General features: G+C 30.0%; 1 protein-coding gene across 8 annotated transcripts in view; it reads left to right on the top strand.

Annotated features, from left to right (window-relative positions):
• The first annotated feature begins 815 nt into the window (after window positions 1–815).
• The window catches only part of LOC129917094 (alpha-protein kinase 1), a 303161-nt gene continuing 289748 nt past the window's right edge, over window positions 816–14228 (top strand). For all 8 annotated transcript variants that reach the window (XM_055997430.1, XM_055997432.1, XM_055997431.1 and 5 more), the window contains exon 1: window positions 816–2288. The gene's annotated coding sequence lies outside the window, so the exon portion shown is untranslated. The remainder of the gene's footprint in view (window positions 2289–14228) is intronic.

The raw sequence follows: 14228 nt of genomic DNA, 5'->3' as shown, positions 1-14228 counted from the left end.
TTGCGAGATCTCAATTTATAGAAGCTGTTGTGCTAGTTGGGTGGCCCTTAGTTATAATGATCTATATGGATCGAGTGAAATAATAAAAAATGGCTTTTATTATCTTTAGGCCTAGTACGCAGATCGAGCTTAATTTTAGTTATCGATAATTTGTATGGGAGTTAAAATTTAGTGCGATCTGCGTAGTCAGCTATTACATGAAGCCTCAAGAGGCGCGCCTCTTTTCAAACGTAATGAGTGCAAAAGAGAAAAAAGATGAAACAAAAAATTATCCGACCAGAGAGTCGTGGGTCGGAATTCTGAGACTCTTTTTTGACGTTTCTTTTTCTACTTTTTCTTTTTTCAACATTCTCTTTCATTTTCTTTTGCTTCTTGGTGCAATACAACAACAAGTTTTAAATCAAAAGAGAAATGTCAAATTTGAGTCCTGGACTCAAGAGGCATCGTGTAATAGTACGTGCCTCACAGAATGATTATCAAAAGAAAATTAGAAAAAAGCGTCAAGCCTCTTCAGGCTTCATGTAATAGCTGACGTACCAGGATTTATTGAAGTATTTATTTCATCAGTTATTTTGGTTTTCCTTCAAATCCTCGGTCTCCAATAAAATTGGAGACAAAAAAAAACTACAATTTGTATACCGACCTTATCACACACCCTTAAATGTCCCACACTCTCTCCACCAAAAATGTCACTTTGACATTTCGCCAACACTACCTTACCGACTTACATTCAGCAAATTTCCCCTCCGCGAAATGCCAAAAATTACGCCATATTGGATTTTCATTCAAAATTCATCCTCATTTTCGTAGTGATTGCGTACGCATACACACATCGTACAGTTACGTTTATAAAATTTTTTTGTGTGTCCTCAAACAAATATTATAAATAATAAAAAATATAAATTTATTGTGAAGAAATTGAAAAAAATAAATAAAATTCCTAAAACCTCACCCTTTTCGATTATTTAACATCCATTCAAAATAAAAAAAGAAAACACCTGCTCTTTTTTTTAAAATTTTGTGTAACAAAAAATACAAAAATAAATAAGTTTAAATAAAAAATCTCTCTTCAGCTCAGTGTCATGAATTTTTCGGAAAATTCTTCTTCTTCTTTGCACATCATCGAATCAATTTGAATCCAGCAGTTGTTTGTTGTTTGTGTAGAGTGGCCCAAAGATAGAGAGAGAGAGCGATTTTAGTGTGTGAAAATAAATCTAAATAAAAAATTTATTTTTTGAGGTCATTTTCGTTAAATCGGGATTTTCTTTTCGACCCAAAAAGGAGCCCAATAGAAGTGGAGAAAAGCTTATTTTTTTTTTTTTAAACGTGGATACGCGTGCGGGGCAGGTGTCGGCGGTGGTCGGTAAAATCGAATTGAAAATAGAAAAAAACACTGAGTGATTGTTGTTGTCTTTTTTTTTTGTGTATCACTCGTGTTGTGTTACGTGTTCGCTTCTTCATTGAGTTTTTCAGCACCGGGATTTTCCTCTCTCTGCCAACAGGAGTTTGGAGATTTTTTCACAAATGTCATAAATCCTCTCGTTTTAACGGCAATTAATTTGCAAAATCGGAACAAAGTTTATACACACAAAAAAAAAAAAAAAAACATTCCCCACTTCCCACACATTCTCGTATTTGGAAGAAATTCCTCAGCAATAGAAAGTGAATAAAAAGAAAAAAAAGGAGAAAAATATTTTAATAATAATTCGTATAATTATGTCGTAATTAAGTGGATTTTGAGGCCAAAACGTGAGTGCAAGCAAGTTGAAGGGGAAAATGTTCGTGTTCATCTCTTAAGCCCTTCTTTTTAATAAAAATAAAAAAATTATGTACATAAATTGTGTATGAAAGAATTTCTTTCAAAAAAAAAAAGTAAATAAATAAATAAAAATTTTAAAACAAAAAAAAAAGTGTATTCCGCAGTGCGCAAGAGAGAGAAGCTAAAAAATTCGTTCGTGTGTATTCAATTTTGATTGTGAGTTAGATAGAGACGCAACGATAACAAAAAAGTTGTTGCAGTGGTGGACAATTTGGCGGCGCTCTCAGCTCAGTGTCAGTTTTTTTTTTTTTGAGTGAAATGTCAAATTCATCGTTGTCATTGTTGTTTGCATTTCCCCTTACGTCATCGTTAGCAGAAGCAGCCGGATTATTTTCTTCAGCAGCATCAGCAACTTTGTTGTCGTCATCGTCTTCTCTATCGTCGTCGTCATCATTGATATTTCGTAGTGATCTTTTATTTCAATTGGATTGCTTTTTGGGATATGTCGCATAATAAATTTTTAAAGCAGGTGGGTTTGAACTGTGTTGGTTAATAGCAATCAGCAATAATTAATCTAGATCTTGATTGACTTGCGCAATGCATTAGATATATCTTTTTTGAAATTTTAATTTCATTTAACGAGCTATGTAGGTTAAAATAGAGAAAAACAAATTGTAAATTAATTGATCATAGGGTTGCCATCTGGTGAATTTTAGATAAATAAAAAGAAGTAAAATTTAAATAAACATTTTCTTAAAAATGGGTTACTTGATTGTTTTTTTTTTTATTTATTTTTTCGGCCACAATGGATTGATATTTTGGTATTTTCTCTCTTCTCAGAATTGTTGAAAAGCAAATTTTTTGTTCTGGAAAAATGTTTGTTATAGAATACATAGACGTTTTTTGAGAACCAACTGGCATCATTTGTATGTTGTGAAGATAGAGAAATAGAGCTACGATACCAACATAAGAACCAAAAACTGGTTCTGCGTTCAATCATTGAATAATTATATATAGAAGTGACACCGATAGTTTCTAGCGCCACAGAATTTTATTTTTTTCGGCAATCAGATGTACTAAAAAATGTCCAGAGAGAATGGGGCTTGTCCTAGAAAATTATATTTCCAAAAATTTGTTTTTAAAAAAGGAAAGGAGATGGGGCAAAATTATATGGGACTTGGGCCATGAGCGTACATTAATGAGACTAGTCTCAAAATGAAGCTGGAGGTTAGTATATTCAATCTATGAATTTTTTTTCAAATCGTAAGTCAGGTTCTTGAGATACAAGGCTCCAAAGTTCGTTCTGATAACCCTTATTTGTCCCTTTTATATGCAAATATCATGAGAACTACAAGAGGTATATTGATGTTTTTGATGTCAAATGAAAGGTTGTTAAGTACTAGTAAAGGTACTAACCTTTTAAACAATATAAAATACATATAACACAAAACAAAGAAACGGCGAAAAAATAAATAAAAGTAGAATATTAATTTGAAAAAATCGATTCATGTCGACATTAATGGCATTTATTTTCAAATTAAATATGCTTGTACGCATGTGTAGTTATAAAATTGTTTTAATTTTTTAGAATGCGGTTAAAACCGGTTTAGAAGCTTGTTTATTTGTGTTATGTTATGTGGGGAAAACCAATTGTTTAATACACTTTTCAAAAAAAAACTTGGGAGATCACTTATAGAAAAGGAACGGATAAGATGTTGTTATTTTAAAGAACAATTTTATTAGAGCATTGGTTTATTGTATTTAATTCCATTTTCATTAATTTCAAAGAACTTATCAGTTTATTATAGTTTCAAAAAGCTCCAAGAACTATATTTTAAACTAAAACAGAGATAAAAGTGGATTTATCGGAAATCTTCTTTAGTACGTATTTTGTAATCTAGTTTATGTAAACAAAGTGTAGCCCAGAGTTCATCACAAGAAATTACAGTTTTTGTGTCTCTCTAACATAATTTGGACAAAAAAGGACCAGTTGTACAAACGTGGTTCAGCCTCGGATCAGTAATTTAACCCACCGATTTTGGCGGATTAGCTACGGGTCAGTTTCGGTTCATGCATGGATGTGGCTATTTTTACGTATTTTTACATATGTGGTTCAAGGTACAAGGTTGAACCAGTGCTATACCGCAACAAAAATCGATTTTTTAAAATAATATTTTAATTTTTTTATTTGTTCGCCGTTTCTTTGTTTTGTGTAATATGTATTTTATATTGTTAAAAAGGCACTAAAACCACCTTTCATTTGACATCAAAAACATCCATATACCTCTTGTAGTTCTCATGATATTTGCATATAAAAGTGTCAAATAAGGGTTTCAAGAACGAACTTTGGAGCCTTGTATCTCAAGAACCTGACTTACGATTTGAAAAAAAATTCATAGATTGAATATACTAACCTCCAGCTTCATTTTGAGACTAGTCTCATTAATGTACGCTCATGGCCCAAAAACGCCCCATCTCCTTTCACTAATACAAACATTAGAAAACAAATATCAAATAAAAATAAAACGTATCGACATGTCGACATCCTAAATTAGAAAAAAAAAATAAGGAAATTTTACTCACACATAAAACATAAAACAAATATCAAACAAAAATAAATCTTATCGACACATCGACATCCTATAAATGAAAAAAGAAAATATGAAAATTTTACTCATACATACAAAATTACACAAATATCAAACAAAAATATTGAAAAGTTATTTGACATTATAAATGTATCCATAGTAACTCGAAACTAAAAACAAAACATTTTTATTAACGACGAGAATTTGAACAAAATTAAATAATTATTGTTGTATATCCTAGGCACGTTATAGCTTATAGGGCATGAAAGTTACACTTATTTCAATAGTCCTATTAGCGTAGGTGACAAGGTGATTGCTCTTTACTTTTGCTCTTTGAGTTCGTATCCCCACAGAGATTGCTATTTTTTTATATTATATTTTTTTTTGGCAATATTATAAAATGCGTAACAACTAGCTCCTTTTTTTGCTGAATCGAAACTCCACCTGATAACTTTACTTCATGACAAATAAATTTGTGCCAAAGAAATCTGAATAAGAAGTTTTATTCACCAAAACTTATAATTAGTAAATTTTATTTTCTACGGGCCTTACCAATAATCAAATTTAAGGCTGACTTAAATATTTAACTGAATTATATATATTTCACCCTACCAATAAACAATTTAATACTCAGGTACAAGGCAAACGCTCGGCTAAATTTAATAGTTGAGTTTCATAACGAGTGCAGCTTTTAACCTGAGTTGTTTTTATACACTAGTCCAAAAAGTTAAAGGAACAAAGCAGAATTCGTGATACCTCCAACAAGTTCCTATTCAATTTGATTTCTTCTACTAAGAAAGATTTGTAGAAAAAAAATTTCAAAATCGTTGGAACCTTATAAATAAATTAAAACAAAAAAAAAATCAAAAATAAAATTGGTATGCAATTTCGTAGAAATCACTATTCAACTTTCAAAACTAAAATGTCAAAAAAAATTAATTTCCGGTTTTCGAAAATTTGATTTTTCAAAAAAAGTGTTCAATTTTTATTATTACTATTATTTTTCCAAATTGTCTTACTGTTTTATATTTAAACTATATAAATATTTAAACTATATAAAAATTCTTTAAAATTGAATTGGCAGTTTGGCAGAAAATCAGATTTGAAAAAAAAAAACGGTTCTACGCCACGGTAGGTTAATAATAATTTTAAAACATTTCCATGATTGCCCAAAAACTATTTTATAATTTTTTTAAACAAAATTACTTGTACCGTTTTCGAGAAAATAAAACATTTCCGATATTGGTATATGGCAGATATCGTTATTTCTGGTAAAAAAAATTAGTTCTAAAAACCCCTCTTCATACTTCATACCAAGTTTGATGTTAATCGGTAGATCCGTTTAGCTATAGACCGACAGACTGACAGATGAACAAAAAAATCTACTATTAGTATTCTCCAATGGAACAGGGCTATAGTAATGCAATGTCTGATTGTTATCTCAACTTTTTTTTTGTGAGAATGCATAGCTTGACTATATAGTATCATGACAAAATAAAGAGCATGTAAAAGCTACATTCTTCTAGTTTTAGGATATTAGAAATAAATATTTTATTTCAAATGGTGAAATAGGAAAATCATTGGAACTATCCAAAACCACATTTTCATACATTTGCGATCAAAATAGACCTTTTTACAGTTTTTTTTTTCAAATAAACTCAAATTCTTGTGAGTTTATTTCAACATTTTATTAATTATTATCGTTTAAATTTTAGATTAAAAAAAATTAAAAACAGAGAAAAGTATCCAAAAATGGTACGAAAAGATTTTTTTTCCAAAATTTAACATTTTGTAAAAACTGCAAATTTGAACAAAGCCGTAAATCCAAAGTTCTTGTTCGCATACATAAATCATTTTAAGCAAATAATCGAGATAGTTTCATATTGTATTAAAATATTTGAAATATGCATTAAAATACTTTAAAATAATGTGTAATATGGCCATATTGTATGAACTTGATCCTTCCCTACTCTTGCATATGGGGTTTAAGAAAATAGTAAGTATATGCTACAGTGCATGCAGACAACATTTAAATAATGTGAACTACAGCTAGATATTATTACAAAAAGCACCCTAGTCAAAATTAAATAAACTCTCTATAGTTGAAGAAAAATCTTCTTGTCGTTAATAAAAACAGAAAAACAAAATCCTTTCAAATATACATAAGAATCAAACATTCAAAAATAAATGTTCAATTCAAAATATTACAAAAATTAAAAATAAATTCAATTTGAATATTACAGAAACAAAAATAAACAAACACACTTCTAACACAACACAAAACTAATACAAATACACCAAATATAAATTATATACTAGTTGTGGTTACTTAGTAACCAAAAGTCCTTTTAAGGAATTTTTCGGCCATCGAATACACAATCCTAAAACGATTGTGGCGCCACTCTTGTAACGATTGTAGCGCCACCCCTCAAACAAAGCGGATGTTTTTTCCGGTGTCACTTCTATATATAATTATTCAATGGTTCAATCCTAGCCTCCCTCACCTAGACAATTTTTTTTTCAGGGATAGTGCCTCTTCTGATAACTTGGCAACAGTGTTGCCTGAATATTTTCGAGGCAAGGTGCCGACTATGAAAAATCTTGGAGCCAAAAATTGTGCAAGAAAACGCAAACAAATTTTGTGGAATGAGATTTTATTTTTTTTTTTATTTTCAAGTAACACTTTTGCTTATCAATTATAATTATTTTTTTCATTTTGTGTGGTTTTCATGCTCATGCCAATTTTTCTTTTACAAAAGTTTTGATAGTAGGCATAAACTTGAAAATGTGCTATTTGAATTAAAAATATTAAAGTTTGTTCGTTTTGCATATCGAATGGAGCAGCTCCGAAGAGTTCTAAGAATAACCAAACAAAAAAGTTGTGTGACTCGTTTGCTTTTGTTTAGGGTTCAACCTTAAGTCTAACCAATTAAGACCATCCTGTCCTTAAAGTACAGTGTAATGTATAATATACTCTGAAAAAAAAAAAAAATATGCACTTTAAATATGCTTTTAAGGCCACATGAATTTGTAAAATATCAATATTACTTTAAAATTAAAAAAAGATTTTACGTAACTTTTATTAAATTTATATACGAAACCATTTCCGAGTTCAAAGATGTAACTTTTTGGAAATATTCGGGTTTTCTTTAAAAAAAAAAAAAATAAAATTGGCGAAAATTTACTCTTAAATAGTCCAATTTTTATCATTTGAGCGTGTTTTTTTATGAGTCTGGACAACTTTGATTTGTCAGTTTTGCACAGCATTTGCTTACGTTTTTGACTTTTTTCCAATTGACTTTCAGTAACTTTTAGTAAAAAATTTTAAGCGTGAAATTTCGTTATTTTTGCCAATTTTTGCGAAAATATGCACGAAAAACATGCATTTATTTCCAAAATATGTCAAAATATGCAAAAAAAAAAAAAAAATGCTAATAAATGCTAATAAATGCAAAATATGCAAAAATATTCACTAACAATTGATTGCCATTTTAAAGAAAATATCCTGATTCGTGTACTGTACATACTTCGTTGCCATGTTGCCATTTATAAGTTAAAATAAAAATCATTTTAACTTAATAACACTGGTAACTTTCGAATTAATTGTCTTCCTAACCTCAGGCAAAGGAATCGCAAAGTTTTTCATAAAAAAATTGTGTTTGAAAATATAACACTATCCCCAATAGTATATTAATCTCAAACTATCGTACCAATTACGAAATGTAATGTTCAGTTTATTTAAAATTTTGAATAATAGATTTTCATAATTTATTTGACCAATCACTTAATTTATCACCAAAATTTCAATGAAATTTAATCGATTTTTGTAATTTATACCTAATTATTATGTTTGTTAAAATTTGTAAGCTAAATAAAGTTAAAAAAAAGTGAAAATTCAATTAAAATTTCTATAGTCATGTAAATCGAAGCTAGTATTTAGCTGTACTAAATAAATAAATCTCCGCTAACACGTTCGAACTTGGTAAACTAATCACTGGCTCACTGGGGATTTGAGAGTTTTGAATCAGCCTGCCTTGTAGTTTGTAGAGATGGTACGATTAATTAAAATTGTAACGGTTTCTTGTAGAGTAGTCAAATGCAAGTATTTTTAACCATAAAAGGAGTGGGGTCTAGTTTAAAGAAAAAATACTTAAAAAAAACATATTTTTTTTTTTTGAGGAATTTAAATAGAACAGAAAATAACCCAACAGTTCTTATTTTGAGTGCTTTTAAGAGCGCAAAATTTCTGAAAGAAATAAAATAGTATTGCAAGTAAAATTGGCCAATCCTCTCTTGCTTGGGCTATTGGATTAGGGGTAGTTGTGATTTTATGTATTTGTACATAATGTACAAAGTTTTTTTTTAAACCAAAAGTTCAAAAGAAATTTTGTATATAAAAAAAACCCTAAATCCTATCAAGACCTAGGTTTGGCATTTTTTCTCAAATGACCTCTTAACTACTGTTACTATAAACAAAACATGCCGTAAGTGGAGCAGCTAAGTTTCGTGAGCGAGACAAGCCAAATCTAAATTAAATCGTCTTAGTCCCAAAATTCGGCTATTGGTGGTTTTTGGAATGCCAAACCTAGGTTTGGTCGTTTTTGTTTGGCTATTTTAATAACTACAAAAATCCTGAATGCACAAAATCCCGAATGCAAAAACCTGAATGGCAAAAATCTCGAAAATATAAAATAAAATCTCGATAATTTCTGTTCGTTTAGCTTTGAGGAATTACAGTGACGAGCAATAGTGGTCAAATGTTTTGGATTTTTTGAAAAAGTTGTTACATAAATTAAATCAAAATTAATACAAAAATGGAGAGTATCATCTTTTTTGGCTTTTTGGAATAAGCCTTTTTTTCAATACCAATATTTGGTGTACTTGAATTAATTTTTATCACTTTTAAAAAAATGCTAATAAATGCAAAATATGCAAAACTATTCACTAACGATTGATTGCCATTTTAAAGGAAATATCCTGATTCGTGTACATACTTCGTTGCCCTGCTTCCGAGGTGTTCCTAAAAAAACATGCATTTGCATGGAAACCCGATCCCTAGTAATGTACAAGTCCTTCGATTCAATAATTTGCTTTTAAACAACTCTGCATTGTTTTCCGCTAGTCCAGAATTATTTTATAAGTTAAAATAAAAATCATTTTAATTTAATAACACTGGTAACTTTCGAATTAATTGTCTTCCTAACCGCAGGCAAACGAATCGCAAAGTTTTTCACAAAAAAATTGTGTTTAAAAATATAATTTTTTTTAAATTTTGTTTTAAAATTGTTTGCGAATTTTTATTTTTTTTTTTAAGACGAGAGGGTTACAGGATTCAAATAGGTGAAAATAGTAAAGACAAAAAACTATTTTTGTCGTAACAGAAAATATTAAACAAAATTATGCTAGTTTTAGGGTAGATATTTCTTCGAAATTTCAAACACCAATACTAATTAAAGAAATGTCATGACCCCGTGACCCCCCCCCCCCCCCCCCTCCCTGTATACGCCGTTGGGCAACACTATCCCCAATAGTATATTAATCTCAAACTATCGTACCAATTACGAAATGTAATGTTCAGTTTATTTAAAATTTTGAATAATAGATTTTCATAATTTATTTGACCAATCACTTAATTTATCACCAAAATTTCGATAATTTCTGTTCGTTTAGCTTTCAGGAATTACAGTGACGAGCAAAAGTGGTCAAATGTTTTGGCTTTTTTGAAAAAATTGTTACATAAATTAAATCAAAATTAATACAAAAATGGAGAGTATCATCTTGGTGTTTTGGCTTTTTGGAATAAGGCTTTTTTTTCAATACCTATACACTCCGCGAAATAATTATAAGGACAAATTTATTTGATTCGTCTTAAGATATGTAAAGGATATTATTTTTTATTTCTTTTATGAATAAGGAGATATGTATATGGGGGATTGTTTCCCACCATTTGTTTTAATTTAATTCATTAGAATACAATAATACAGTTATTTTTTCCGGGTCTGGAGCGAAATAATTATAGGGACACATCTGATTTTTGCACTAAAAGTGAGGTTTAGCGAGATCAAATGTAAACAAAAGTATGCAAAACAGTTAGAAAACGAATTTAAACCCATTATGACCATTTCATAAGTTAAATTTTTCGGTTATTTTAAAATAAGGCGTGAAAAATCCTTGATCCAGGCAGAAATGGGCAAAATCGAGGCCTACCATGAATAGGGCTTGTGTAAATGGGAAAAACTGGAGGATTAGAAACGTCCGATTGTGTAATTGATAATTTAATTTACAAAGGTGACATGTATGTTTAACTAAAACGATCAGGAAGGAAGCCTTTGGTCGAAGAGAGAGCCAAAAGTGACAAAAAAATTAAGTATTTTTCGTAAGAATTTGACAGTAAGAGAAATTTTCGAGAGAATGAAATTGGAAGTGAGAGTATGTTGAGTGCACTAAATAATGGAGGTGGACTAAGCCCATTCCTGTGAAGGTTAATGGTGAAAAACGGCGCTCTTGCCGAGACATAAACTTGCCCGCCTTCGCCTCGGCAAAAAGCATAGGTTCTGGGATGAAAAATGGAAAAACTTTTAAGTTCATCAATGAGAGAAAGTTTAAGTTGGATGGCCTAGATGGTGTACCTAACGGTTTTTCCATTTTTCATCCCAGAACCTATGCTTTTTGCCGAGGCGAAGGCGGGCAAGTTTATGTCTCGGCAAGAGCGCCGTTTTTCACCATTAACCTTCACAGGAATGGGCTTAGTCCACCTCCATTATTTAGTGCACTCAACATACTCTCACTTCCAATTTCATTCTCTCGAAAATTTCTCTTACTGTCAAATTCTTACGAAAAATACTTAATTTTTTTGTCACTTTTGGCTCTCTCTTCGACCAAAGGCTTCCTTCCTGATCGTTTTAGTTAAACATACATGTCACCTTTGTAAATTAAATTATCAATTACACAATCGGACGTTTCTAATCCTCCAGTTTTTCCCATTTACACAAGCCCTATTCATGGTAGGCCTCGATTTTGCCCATTTCTGCCTGGATCAAGGATTTTTCACGCCTTATTTTAAAATAACCGAAAAATTTAACTTATGAAATGGTCATAATGGGTTTAAATTCGTTTTCTAACTGTTTTGCATACTTTTGTTTACATTTGATCTCGCTAAACCTCACTTTTAGTGCAGAAATCAGATGTGTCCCTATAATTATTTCGCTCCAGACCCGGAAAAAATAACTGTATTATTGTATTCTAATGAATTAAATTAAAACAAATGGTGGGAAACAATCCCCCATATACATATCTCCTTATTCATAAAAGAAATAAAAAATAATATCCTTTACATATCTTAAGACGAATCAAATAAATTTGTCCTTATAATTATTTCGCGGAGTGTATTTGGTGTACTTGAATTAATTTTTATCACTTTTAACCATGCCTCGAGATACGATCTATCAATCTGTGAAGAAATAATGTGTTTTTTTTTACTGCCTTTACAATTTCTTCAAAATTTTCAACAGATTTTCAGCCAAATTGGGTCAGGGCCTTATGCTGACTACGAAACTGTCTAAATTTCTGATTTCTGACAGTTTAAAGGCTTTGGTGGGGTAGTTGTTCGTCTAGTAGTTCGTCTAGTTGAAAAATTATATCAGACAACACGCATTCTTTTGTTACCAAAAAACTTGATAAATTCATTCTTTTTTTTTTTAATACCATAGACAAAAATAATAAAATATGTGCATCAAAATATTTTGGACTAAAGTGTGTTTTTTGTAGTGAGAAAGAACACTTAAAATGGTATACAAAATAAATTAAATAATATTTACATACATATGTATTTATTAGGGAATGTTTAATTTTCATGATATTGGGCCACTTAACAGGTCTGTTTGGGTTCTTTTTGCACAAAAATATGAAACCTGTCAAATTTTAAGGAGTGGGGATGAAATTCTCTCAGAGAAAGAAAAATTGTGTAAAAGTACCCAAACGCTTTTGGCACAAAATTTTCTGCTACTTTTTCTACAACAACAAAAATGTAAACAACAACACCAATTGAAAAAAAAAAATAAAGAAAGGAAAAATATCAAAACATTTGTTTTGTTTTCAAACACTTTTTTTTATTCATTTTTTCATATAAATCATTTATAAAATAAAGCACTTCTTAACCATTAAAACACAAAAAATAAAAATAAAAACACAAAACATAGCCACATCGCCATGTTTGTACTTTGTTTTGTTCATTAAGGGCCAATTTTTCAACAGTCAGTTAAACAGTCAGTTAGTACTTATTCTCCTGATAGAGAAAAAATCATTTTTTCAACAGGCAGATATAGCTTATTCCTATGAATAAAACTATCTGCTTCTTTCAGAGACGAATAAAAATTATTCTAAGGAATAATATCAATAAAAATACTGTGTCAATTGTCAAAGCTGCTTTGAAATAATTTTGACAAAGAATACAGAGGAACACAAGAAAACAAAAACAATTATAAATAAAAAAGACGTTTAGTTTTGAATATTATTTAATTTGACAATTTTTTTTTTGTTATTCTTTAGAATAAATTATTTTTGATTGAAAAATTCAATGTTGTTATCCGATTGTTTATGAGCCTAATAAATTTATTCGTCGAACAGTTAACGGACTGTTTATTAGAAGATGGAAAAATCGGCTCTAAAAAATGTAAACACAAATTAAAAAAAAAAAGAAATGAAAAATATTAAAAACACTTTGTTTTATTTTTGAAACACTTTTTTAGTATTTTGTTCATAAAATATTAATTTGTTTTGAGCATTACATCACTAAAACGAAATAAATAAAAAAAAAAAACAAGAAAAAAATCCACGCCACCATGTTTGTAGTTTGTTTTCTTTATGTTGTGCGACAAGAACAAATAAAGAAAAATAGAGAAAGCACTACCTTTTGACAGATTTCAGATTTTTGTTCGATGAAATTTTTTGGGCAGAAATTCGCAAGAAGGGGAAATTTTTTTCTCTCTCGCGGCCATCTTTTTTGTGAAAAATGTACAATTTCAGAGTACCCAAACAGGAATTGGGTTAAAAAAGTTGAAAAAAGTTGAAATATTTCTGTTTTAGGCAGTACCCAAACAGACCTAATATTTTACCTTGAAGAGTGTTTGCAACGATATGCACAAAACGTGAATAAAACGAATTTGTATGAAAATTGTGATTATTATAAGGCACATATTTCTAGGTAAAATATCAAGTGACGAAATATCTTAAAATTCTCTATTAATTGATCTCATATGTAGTTGAACAACCTATTAGAAAACTATTTGCAACCGCTGTGAAACACCAAAATCGCATCTGTATTTGTTTGTATATCGTGTAAGGACTTGCAATTTATTTCTGTTAGTCTTGCGATCGTTCTTATCATTTGCGATAGCCCAAAAGCCATTTTTTTACCCGGTAAATAAAACTCCTCTCTTCCAAACAAACTTGCAACTCTGATAAATTCATCTATTAACATATGGTACAGATTACACAAATTTCAATTGCAATGTCTTGAGAACGAATAAGCTGATTTAACGCATTTCTTAAATACAAAAAAATATTGAAATTTTTTTCGGATTGACTCGGTTTCACTCGAAAACGACATTAATTACAAAAGTTGATATAAACCGAAACGAATCTCTGTTTCATTTTCACTCTCTTAAATAAAATCAAACACTCTAATTACCACAAGATTGCAAGTTGATCGAATTCATTTTCGCTAGCGGATTAAAGTATAATCAATCATGTAAACTTTAAGCAGGCATACGATACAAAATATATTGACACTTAATTCTTTCGCACCCTGTAATTCCTTAAGCAATTACCTAATGATAGATTCAGATCGTTTTTATAATTCTTCGTCATCGGAAACACACATA

The sequence above is a fragment of the Episyrphus balteatus genome, chromosome 3, assembly GCF_945859705.1.
Source record: "Episyrphus balteatus chromosome 3, idEpiBalt1.1, whole genome shotgun sequence".
NCBI classification, from domain to species: Eukaryota; Metazoa; Arthropoda; class Insecta; order Diptera; family Syrphidae; genus Episyrphus; species Episyrphus balteatus.
Note: the sequence above shows the minus strand (reverse complement) of the source record. Positions and strands in the feature narration are given on the sequence as shown.